Source organism: Eptesicus fuscus, chromosome 9 (genome assembly GCF_027574615.1).
Source record: "Eptesicus fuscus isolate TK198812 chromosome 9, DD_ASM_mEF_20220401, whole genome shotgun sequence".
Taxonomy (NCBI): domain Eukaryota; kingdom Metazoa; phylum Chordata; class Mammalia; order Chiroptera; family Vespertilionidae; genus Eptesicus; species Eptesicus fuscus.
This window is the reverse complement of record NC_072481.1, coordinates 91,643,805-91,654,149: the sequence shown is the minus strand read 5'-3', so window position 1 is coordinate 91,654,149 and position 10,345 is coordinate 91,643,805.

The window sequence follows — 10,345 nt, the reverse complement described above, 5'->3', positions numbered from 1 at the left end:
AGAGTGCACTAGAACTTTGCAAGGAGAATCCAGGGTTGGGGGGCTCTGGAGTTAGATCTCAGAAGGCAGTCACACCCATTTCCTGTGATGAGTTATTCCCTCACACTTTCTTTGGCATATCTTTACTATCCAGGCAGCTTTTGCATGGGGAGAAAGGAGGAGAAGCAATTGCCCCACCCTGTGGAGTCCACACCTTGCTGTGGTTGATAGCCTGAGGCTAATCAAGACTGAATAACAATCATACTGCAGGCAGAAGTAGATCCCTGGAGGTTTTGAGTCTTTGCCTGATATCCTTCTGGGCCTGGGGCTAGGAAAAGCAGACCCCAGTGCACATCTTGGTTCTTTTCAAAGGAACCCAGCCCCAGCAGAGGGAGCCACAAGCTATAGATTGCTGATAGCTTCAAACAATGTCCTGCCCAAGAGATTGGGAGTCATAGGAGATCTACCTAATACATAGACAAAAACCCAAACAAGCAGCCAAAATGGAGAGACAGAAAAACAACCCCCAAGAGAAAGAACAAGAGAATTCTACAGAAGAAGAGCAAAGGAAATGGAGATAAGAAAGTTATCAGACAGAGTTCAGCATAATGATTGCAAGGATGCTCAACAGCATGAAAAAAGATATAGAAACTATGAAAAAAGACCAGCCAGAAATGAAGAATGACATAGCACTAATAAAGAAAACATTGGAAGGAAGGATCCCTCATCAGATTATCAAATAATTTCTCATCAGAAACACATCAAGCTAGAAGGGAATGGAATGAAGTATACAAAGTGATGCAAAGCAAAGGACTGAATCCAAGAATACTCTATCCAGCAAGACTGTTGCAGAAGACCAAGGACGCTTCTGAGGAAGTAGGAGGGACACTGTTTAATAACGCCAGTGGACTCAGGGAACAGCCTTCCAAAACTGAGTGAAGGAACACGCATGGGGCCCTCCCTTATATCTCCCTCCCTGTGCTCTTTGTCCCATAAGCATGGATTATGCTTCTGATCCTTTTCTCGGGCCTTATAAGAAGGCCCCCATGTGTTGGGGGTCTCCAGGCCATATCTGGTGGTCTGGCCTGGTGTCAGAGTTAGGAGCCCTCCCTCTGGTCAGTGTACTTGTCCACAGTCCAATGGCCTCTGTAACTGGTTCTGCAAGACCAGTGTCTGGGAAAGAGGTAGTGATTTAATTATAGGTTATCAGGAATGTACACTGAGCTTACTGGCCTGGATTCAGATCACTAGCCCCAAATATCAGGGCTACATTGGAATTAGCCCTTTTTGCCTCCTCAAGACTATCAATCAAAATTGAAGGGGAAATCAGGAGCTTCACAGACAAAAAAAGGATAAGGGAGTTTATCACTACCAAGCCAGCAATTCAAGAAATGCTAAAGGGAATGCTGTAAAAAGAAGAAATAAGAAGGCAGGAAGGAACACAGGCATAAAGTACAGAAATGGCTACAAACAGGTACCTATCAATAATAACATTAAACATAAATGGATTAAATGCTCCAATCAAAAGACATCAAGTGGAAGAGGAACCAAGATGGCGGCAAAGTTAAACAACTAAACTGCCGCCACACACAACAATTTCAAAAATACAACTAAAAGACAAAACGTCTACCACCCAGAACCATGGAAAAGCTGGCTGAATGGTAGATTTACAACTAAGAAGGAAAAAGAAAGGAGAACAAACGTGGAAAAGCTGAAGTACGGAGGTGCACGTAGCGGGCTGGTGGCGGGCAACGGGGTGCGTGGCTTTTTTTCAACCCGAAGGGAGACAAGCTCCCAATCACTCTGAAACCCAGTTTCTGGGGACATGCGGGGGACCCAGACACCTACGGGGAGAAGCTGGACTCTCGGCCATCAGGTTGGAAACTGAGAGTGACTTTCTTGCAGAGGTGTGCCCAGCAATCAGTATTTACTGCACTGGAGCGTGGAACGCGGGGACTGGGAAACGTGGAAAGGCAGAGACGGCTGATGGCAGCCATCGCCAGTTTGCCACTGGTGATGCCCTGAGACCCCGCCCTGCCCTGAGACCCCGCCCTGCACATTCTACAAACCCTCCAGGCTCCACACAGCGGCTTTTGCATATAAATGGCCTGCCTTGTGGCAGCTTAACCAAATCAACTGAAGCTTCAGTCAGACTGCTCCAAAACCACTCAACCAAAGAGGAGAAAACTAGTTCTTGCTGTAGCTCCTGCTGGGGGGCCTCAGACAGTAGCTGACCTGCACCCCATTGGAGATCCAGTAACTAGGGCATCAAGTGGTCGGTGTGAAACAACACCAGATTTCAACCACTCTCATAAGGGACACATTCAAGAGGCAGATTCAGTGAGCACCAAAGCCGTACTGGAACAAGTCCCACCCCATAAACGTGTCTCCAGCACAGCAATTCCTCCTTTATAGACACAGCAGGTCCTCACAGCCAATTGGCCCGGATGTCCATTCCTCCCAGTGACACCAACAACAATCAAGACTTAACTACAACAAGGCTGTACATACAGTCCACTAAGGGGTGCACCAAGAGCATCCACCTCAGGTAACTGGGAGGCTGAGCCATTAAACCAATAGGACACCTAGTACACAAAGCTACCTAACCAACTAAGGGAAGCAGCGAAAATGAGGAGGCAAGGAAACAGATCCCAAAAGAAAGAAATGGAGGAGAACAAATGAATGGACATAGAGTTCAAAACCATGGTTATAAGGTTTTTCAAGAATTTCATGGAAAAGGCCAATAAATTTAATGAGACACTCGAGGATATGAAAAAGGACCAACTATAAATGAAACATACACTGACTGAAATAAAAAATATTATACAGAGACCCAACAGCAAACTAGAGGAACGCAAGAATCAAGTCAAAGATTTGGAATACAAAGAGGAAAAGGACACGCCTCCAGAAAAACAAGAAGAGAAGAGAATTCAGAAAGTAGAAGATAGTGTAAGAAGCCTCTGGGACAACTTCAAGTGTACCAACATCAGAATTATGGGGGTGCCAGAAGGAGAGAGAGAGCAAGACACTGAAAACATATTTGAAGAAATAATGACTGAAAACTTCCCCCACCTGGTGAAAGAAATAGACTTACAAGTCCAGGAAGCACACAGAACCCCAAATAAAAGGAATCCAAAGAGGACCACACCAAGACACATCATAATTAAAATGCTAAGGGCAAAAGACAAAGAGAGAATCTTACAAGCAGCAAGAGAAAAACAGTTAGTTTCTTACAAGGGAGCACCCATACGATTATCAGCTGATTTCTCAACAGAAACTATGCAGGCCAGATGGGAGTGGCAAGAAATATTCAAAGTGATGAATAGCAAGAACCTACAACCAAGATTACTCTACTCAGCAAAGTTATCATTCAGAATTGAAGGACAGATAAAGAGCTTCACGAATAAGAAAAAGCTAAAGGAGTTCATCACCACCAAACCAGTATTATATGAAAAGCTGAAAGGTATTATTTAAAAAGAGGAAAAATGAGAAAAAAGTAAAGATAAAAATTATGAACAACAAATACATACCTATCAACAAGTGAATCTAAAAGTCAAGTGAATTAAAAATCTGAAGAACTGAATAAACTGGTGAACATAATAGAATCAGGGGCATAGAATCGGAGTGGATTGATAATTCTCAGGGGGAAAAGAGTGTCTGTGTGGGGGGTATGAGAAGAGACTGGACAAAATCATACACCTATAGATGAGGACAGCCGGGGGAAGGTAAAGGCAGAGGGGGGTGGTGGGAACTGGGTGGAGGGGAGATATGGGGCGGGGGAAAGGAGAAACAATTGTAATAATCTGAACAATAAACATTTATTAAATTAAAACATAATAATAATTAAAAAGTAAAATAAAATAAAGTCATGTATACACACACACACACACACACACACACACACACACACAAAATAAAATAAAGACATCAAGTGACTGAATGGATAAGAAAACATGACCCATATATATGTTGTCTACAGGAAACCCACCTCAGAATAAGGGACTCATACAGACTGAAAGTGAAGGGATGGAAAAATATCTTTCAGGCAAATGGAAATGAAAAAAAAAACACACAAAAACTGGGGTAGCAATACTTATATCTGACAAAATAGACCTCAAAGTGAAGACCATAACAAGAGACAAGGAAGGCCACTTCATAATTCTAAAGGGGTTGATGCAACAAGAGGATATAACTCCTGTTAACATATATGCACTCAGTGCAGGAGCACCCAAATACCAGTACATAAAAATACTTCCAGAAGATATCAGTGGAGATATTGACAGAAATACAATCATAGTAGGAGACTTTAATACCCCATTAACATCTCTGGATAAATCCTCTAGACATAAAATTAGCAAAGAAACAGCAGTCCTAAATGACTCACTAGATCAGATGGACTTAATCGACATCTTTAGAACATTCCACCCCAAAACTACAGAATATACATTCTTCTCAAGTGCACATGGGACATTTTCAAAAATAGACTACATATTGGGAAACAGGCAAAGTCTCTTCTAATTCAAGAATATTGAAATCATATCAAGCATCTTCTCAGATCACAATGGCATAATATTAGAAATCAACTATAATAAAAGCAATTATAAAAATTCAAACACTTGGAGGCTGAATAGCATACTATTAAACAATGAGTGGGTTACCAAAGATATCAAAGAAGAAATAAAAAACACCCTGAAAACAAACAACAATCAAAACACAATAATCCAAAATCTTTGGGACGCAGTGAAAGCAATCCTGAGCAGAATGTTCATAGCATTACAGGCCTACCTAAAAAAAAAAAAAAAAAAAAAAAAAACAAGAAAAATTGCTAATAAACCATATAACTCTGCAACTTGAAGAATTAGAAAGATAGCAACAAGAAAACCAAGAGTGAACAAAAGGAAGGAAATAATAAAGATCAGAGCAGAAATAAATGACATAGAGACCAAAAACAAACAAACAGACAAACAAACACACACACAAAAAAAATATAAAAGATCAATGAAACCAAGAGCTGGTTCTTTGAAAAGATAAACAAGATTGATGAAACTCTAGCCAGGCTCACAAAGAAGCAAAGAGAGAGGACCCAAATAAACAAAATCAGAAATGAAAGAGGCAAAATAACAACAGACCCCACAGAAATACAAAGAATCATAAAAAAATACTATGAGCAACTCTATTCCAACAAACTGGTCAACCTAGAGGAAATGGACACATTCCTAGGAAAATACGACCTTCCAAAACTCAACCAGGTGGAATAAAAATGTCTGAAAAGGCTGATAACTATGGAGGAAATTGAAGCAGTAAATCAAAAAACTTCCAAAAACAAAAGCCCTGGACCAGAAGGCTTCACAGGGGAGTTTTAGCAAACATTCAAAGAAGAAATAAAATATATCTTCCTTAGACTATTCCAAGCTTTTTCTATGAAGCCATCATTACCCTAATCCCAAAACCAGATAAAGACAATAAAAAAAGAGACAATTACAGGCCAATATCCCTCATGAACATAGACACCAAATTCTCAACAAAATTCTAGCAAATCAAATCCAGAATTACATTAGAAAAATCATACACCATGATTAAGTGGGATTTATTCTGGGGTGCAAGGATGGTACAATATCTGTAAATCAATAAGCGTGATACACCACATAAACAAAATGAGAGATAAAAACCATATAATTATATCCATTGATGCAGAAAAAGCATTTGACAAAATCCAACACCCTTTCTTGATAAAAACTCTCAGCAAGGTGAGAATAGAAGGATCATACCACAACGTAATAAAATCCTTATACGACAAACCCACAGCCAACATCATACTCAATGGGCAAAAACTAAAACCATTTCCCCTAAGAACAGGAACCAGTCAGGGATGCCCACTCTCACCACTCCTGTTTGACACAGTACTGGAAGAACTAGCCATTGTGAACAGACAAGAAGAAGAAATAAAAGGCATCCAAATTGGAAAAGAAGAAGTAAAACTGTCCTTATTCACAGATGACATGATATTGTACATAGAACACCCCAAAGACTCTATCAAAAAACTACTAGACTTAATAAATGAATTTGGCAATGTAGCAGGATACAAAATTAACACCCAGAAGTCTATGGCTTTTCTATACAACAATAATGAACTCACAGAAAGAGAGACTAAAAAAACAATCCCATTTACCATTGCAACAACAACAACAACAAAAATAAAATACCTAGGAATAAATTTAACTAAGGAGATAAAGGACCTGTACTCAGAAAATTACAGGATGCTGAAAAAAGAGATAGAGGATGACATGAACAAATGGAAGAATATACCATGTTCATGGATTGATAGAATAAACATCATTAAAATGTCCATACTTCCCAAAGCAATCTATAAATTCAATGCAATCTCCATTAAAATACCAACAGCATACTTCAATGACCTAGAGCAAACTCTCCAAAAATTCATATGAAATAAAAAAAGACCCCGAATAGCTGCAGCTATCTTGAGAAAGAAGAACAAAGTTGGAGGGATCACAATACCAGACATCAAGCTATATTACCAAGCCACGGTTCTCAAAACTGCCTGGTACTGGCACAAGAACAGACATATAGACCAATGGAACAGAATAGAGAACCCAGAAATTGACCCCAGCCATTATACTCAATTAATATTTGACAAATGAGGCAAGAACATACAATGTAGTCCAAACAGTCTCTTTAATAAATGGTGCTGAGAAATTTGGTCAGATACATGCAAAAAAAATGAAACTAGACCACCAACTTACACCATACACAAAAATAAACTCAAAATAGCTAAAGGACTTGAATGTAAGACAGGAAACCATAAAAATCCAGAAGACTACATAGGCAGCAAAATTGCAGACATATGTTGCAGCAATATCTTTACAGACACAAATCCTAGGGCAAGAGAGACTAAGGAGAAAATAAACAAATGGGACTACATAAAAATAAAAACCTTCTGCACAGCTAAAGAAACCATCAACAAAACAACAAGAAAGCCCACTGCATGGGAGAACATATTTGCCAATGTTATCTCCGATAAGGGTTTAATCTCCAGCATTTACAGAGAACTCATACAACTTAACAAAAGGAAGATAAACAATCCAATCAAAAAATGGGCAAAGGACCTAAATAGACACTTTTTGAAAGAGGACATTCAGGAAGCCAAGAGACATATGAAAACATTCTCGAAGTCACTAATCATGTGAGAGATGCAAATCAAAGCAACAATGAGGTACCACCTCACACCTGTCAGGATGGCTATCATCAACAAATCAACAAATGACAAGTGCTGGCGAGGATGAGGAGAAAAAGGAACCCTCATGTACTGCTGGTGGGAATGCAGACTGGTGGAGCCATTGTGGAAAACAGTATGGTGTTTCCTCAAAAATTTAAAAATGAAACTGCCATTTGACCTAATAATACCACTTCTAGGAATATATCCCAAGAAAACAGAAACACCAATCAGAAAGGATATATGCACCCCTATGTTCATAGCAGCACAATTTACAATAGCTAAGATTTGGAAACAGCCTAAATGTCCATCAGCAGATGAGTGGATTAGAAAACTGTGGTACATCTACACAATGGAATACTACACTGCTATAAAAAGGAAGGAATTCTTACCATTTGTAGCAGCATGGATGGAACTGGAGAGCATTATACTAAGTGAAATAAGCCAGTCAGTGAAAGAAAAATACCACATCATCTCACTCATTTATGGATAATAAAGAACATTATAACCTGATGAACAAAAAGATAGATACAGAGGCAGAGAAATAGCGAACAGACTGTCAAATTACAGTGGGAAGGCTGGGGAGGGTTGGTGGGAGAGGAAAGAGATCAACTGAAGGACTTGTATGCATGCATATAAGCATAACCAAGGGATGCAAGACACTGGGTGGGGAGGGTGAGGGCATGTGTGGGGGGGTGGGGGGGGGAAGGGAGGCCAGGGGAAGGTCAATGGGGAAAAATGGAGACATATGTAATACTATTTATAATATTTTAAACAATAAAAATAAAAAGATTTAATTAGTAGTGGGGGAGGAGCTAGGGGGGAATATTCTAGGCAGAGAGAATAGCACATTTTTGCTATAGGTATTCCAAGAGCTTTAAAAGTATAACTGTGCATTGTGAACCCCAAGCAGAGCTGAGGCATACAGCATTCACCAAACTTGTTGACACAGACCTCTGATTTATTAGAGGAGCATCTTGTAGGACTTAGAAAACAGACATCACTTCAGGAATGAACAGAAGTGATCTGGGCAGAGGGAACATGATCCTGATCAGGTAAAGGTTTATGTATGAGAATAGAGGGAGACAGACAGATGATAGATGGATGGGTAGATGAATGGATGGATGATGGTGGGAGAGAAAAATAATAGAGAAGCCCAGAGGGGTCAGGATAGGAGGGCTTTGAATGTCAACATAAATAGTTTTTTGGTGTCTGAGTGTAGATTCATCGCTGAGGTTGTATGAGAGAAGTTTGGGAGCAGGAAGGAGGTTACAGTGAACCAGATATGAAGTGATGAAATTCTAGGCTAAAGTGGGGAGTGGGAGGAGAGAGAGAAAAAAAATAAATTTAAGAGACAACACAGAGGAGGGACAGGTAATTACTGTTATTATTATTTTGAATTGATTTATTTATTTTAGAGAGAAAGAAACACAGAAGGAGAGAGAGAAACATCAATGTGAGAGTGAAACATCTATTTGTTGCCTCCCACACATGTCCCAACCTGAGATCAAACCGCAACCTGGGTATGTGCCCTGACCAGGAATCCAACCAGCGACCTTTCAGTGTCCAGGTTGATGCTCCAACTATCTGAGCCTCACCAGCCGGGGCAGGAAACAGGCAATTATTAATGATAGATATCTAGAGTAAAAAGAAGGGCTACAGGAAGCAAAGTTTAGAGACTGAGTTTCTGGAGAAAGAGGATCTCTAGAAAGAAATGGAAGCCTCTTTCTCTGTAACAATCACTGATTTCTGCACAGTGGCAGAAAAATTTCAAGTGGCTGAGTGCCTAAGTATTTGCCAAATCATTAGCAGTGCTGGTAAACCTGGGAGAAGAGGGAGAACAGTAAAGAGGTATGGTAAGTAGAAGCTTGGAGATTTTCAGTGGGTTTTTAATCATCGGTGTCATCCATCTCTGTGGCCCCTGAGAACTGTCTCTATTTTTGTTCACAATGGTCCACACACATGACATCGTTTCCCTCAGAGCTGTGCAACCATGTGTCACTAAGAGGAAAGAGTGATAGAAATTTCCTATCAGGTCAGGATGTGATAACAGAAGAGAAAAAGGAGATACAGAGAAAATAAAGTCCCCCACACCAATGACCTTAATTACCACTTGTGCCTTTGGAAATGAGTCTGCTCCACTCTGTTAGCGTCAGGCTCTGCCATGTGGGCTCCCTGGAGAGCACAGTGAGATGCCCACTGCAGATTCTGAAAGACTCCTTCAGAAACCCGTGGCTGGAATCCTTTTGCTATTCCCTCATAATTACATTCAAGGTCAAGTGCCACTCTTGACCAGAACATTTTCTCTGGTCATCCTTTGTCCTCTTATAAAAGGTGCAGTGGATGAATCACCATCACCCAGAATCCTGAATGATGGTCCACAGAGAAGTCAGCAGGCCCTTGCTGGGATTGGAATGAGCATTCATATTTCACTCACTTCAGGGGATGTTCCCTGAGCATCACGGCACCAGGCACAGTGCTCACTGTTGGGCCAGAGTAGTGATGGAGACAGACCTGGAACAAGTAACACCACAACTCAGCCTGTGAGGAGGTCTATGGAGGCTCCAACAAGGGGCTGGGCATCTAGGGAGTGGGGCATCACTTGACTCTGGGGATTAAAGAAGGTGTCAAGAGGAGGTGCCACTTGACTTTGAAGAGTTAGAAGGCTTTTCACAAGTAGAGAAAGATATCTAGGCAGAAAGAACAGCATGCACTTATGATCTTATTAGAGGAAAAAAATAACAAGAGAAGGCATGGCCTCTGATATCAAGGAGTAGTGTGACCTTAAGATTAGGCATTGTAAATGTCATGTCTACTTCTTCATGGGTAACAATATAATAGTGAAATTCTAATGAGTGTTACTAGTGCTGGGCACCCTGCTCTGTGCTGTGCATGAAGTTTCTCTTTAATTCTATACAGCATAATGAAGCAGTAAGTGTTATCACTTTCCTTTTATTTTTTATTTTTATTTTTTATTACTTTCCTTTTATAGATGAGGAGGCTGAAACTCAGAGAATTTCAGTAACGTGCCCAAGGCCCCCAGCACAGGCCCCATTCCCTCTCACTTGTAGGGATGAGTATGGCAGTGTGCAAGAATTTCCAAACCTAGCTGCCTTCTTAAAGTACAGAATCTCA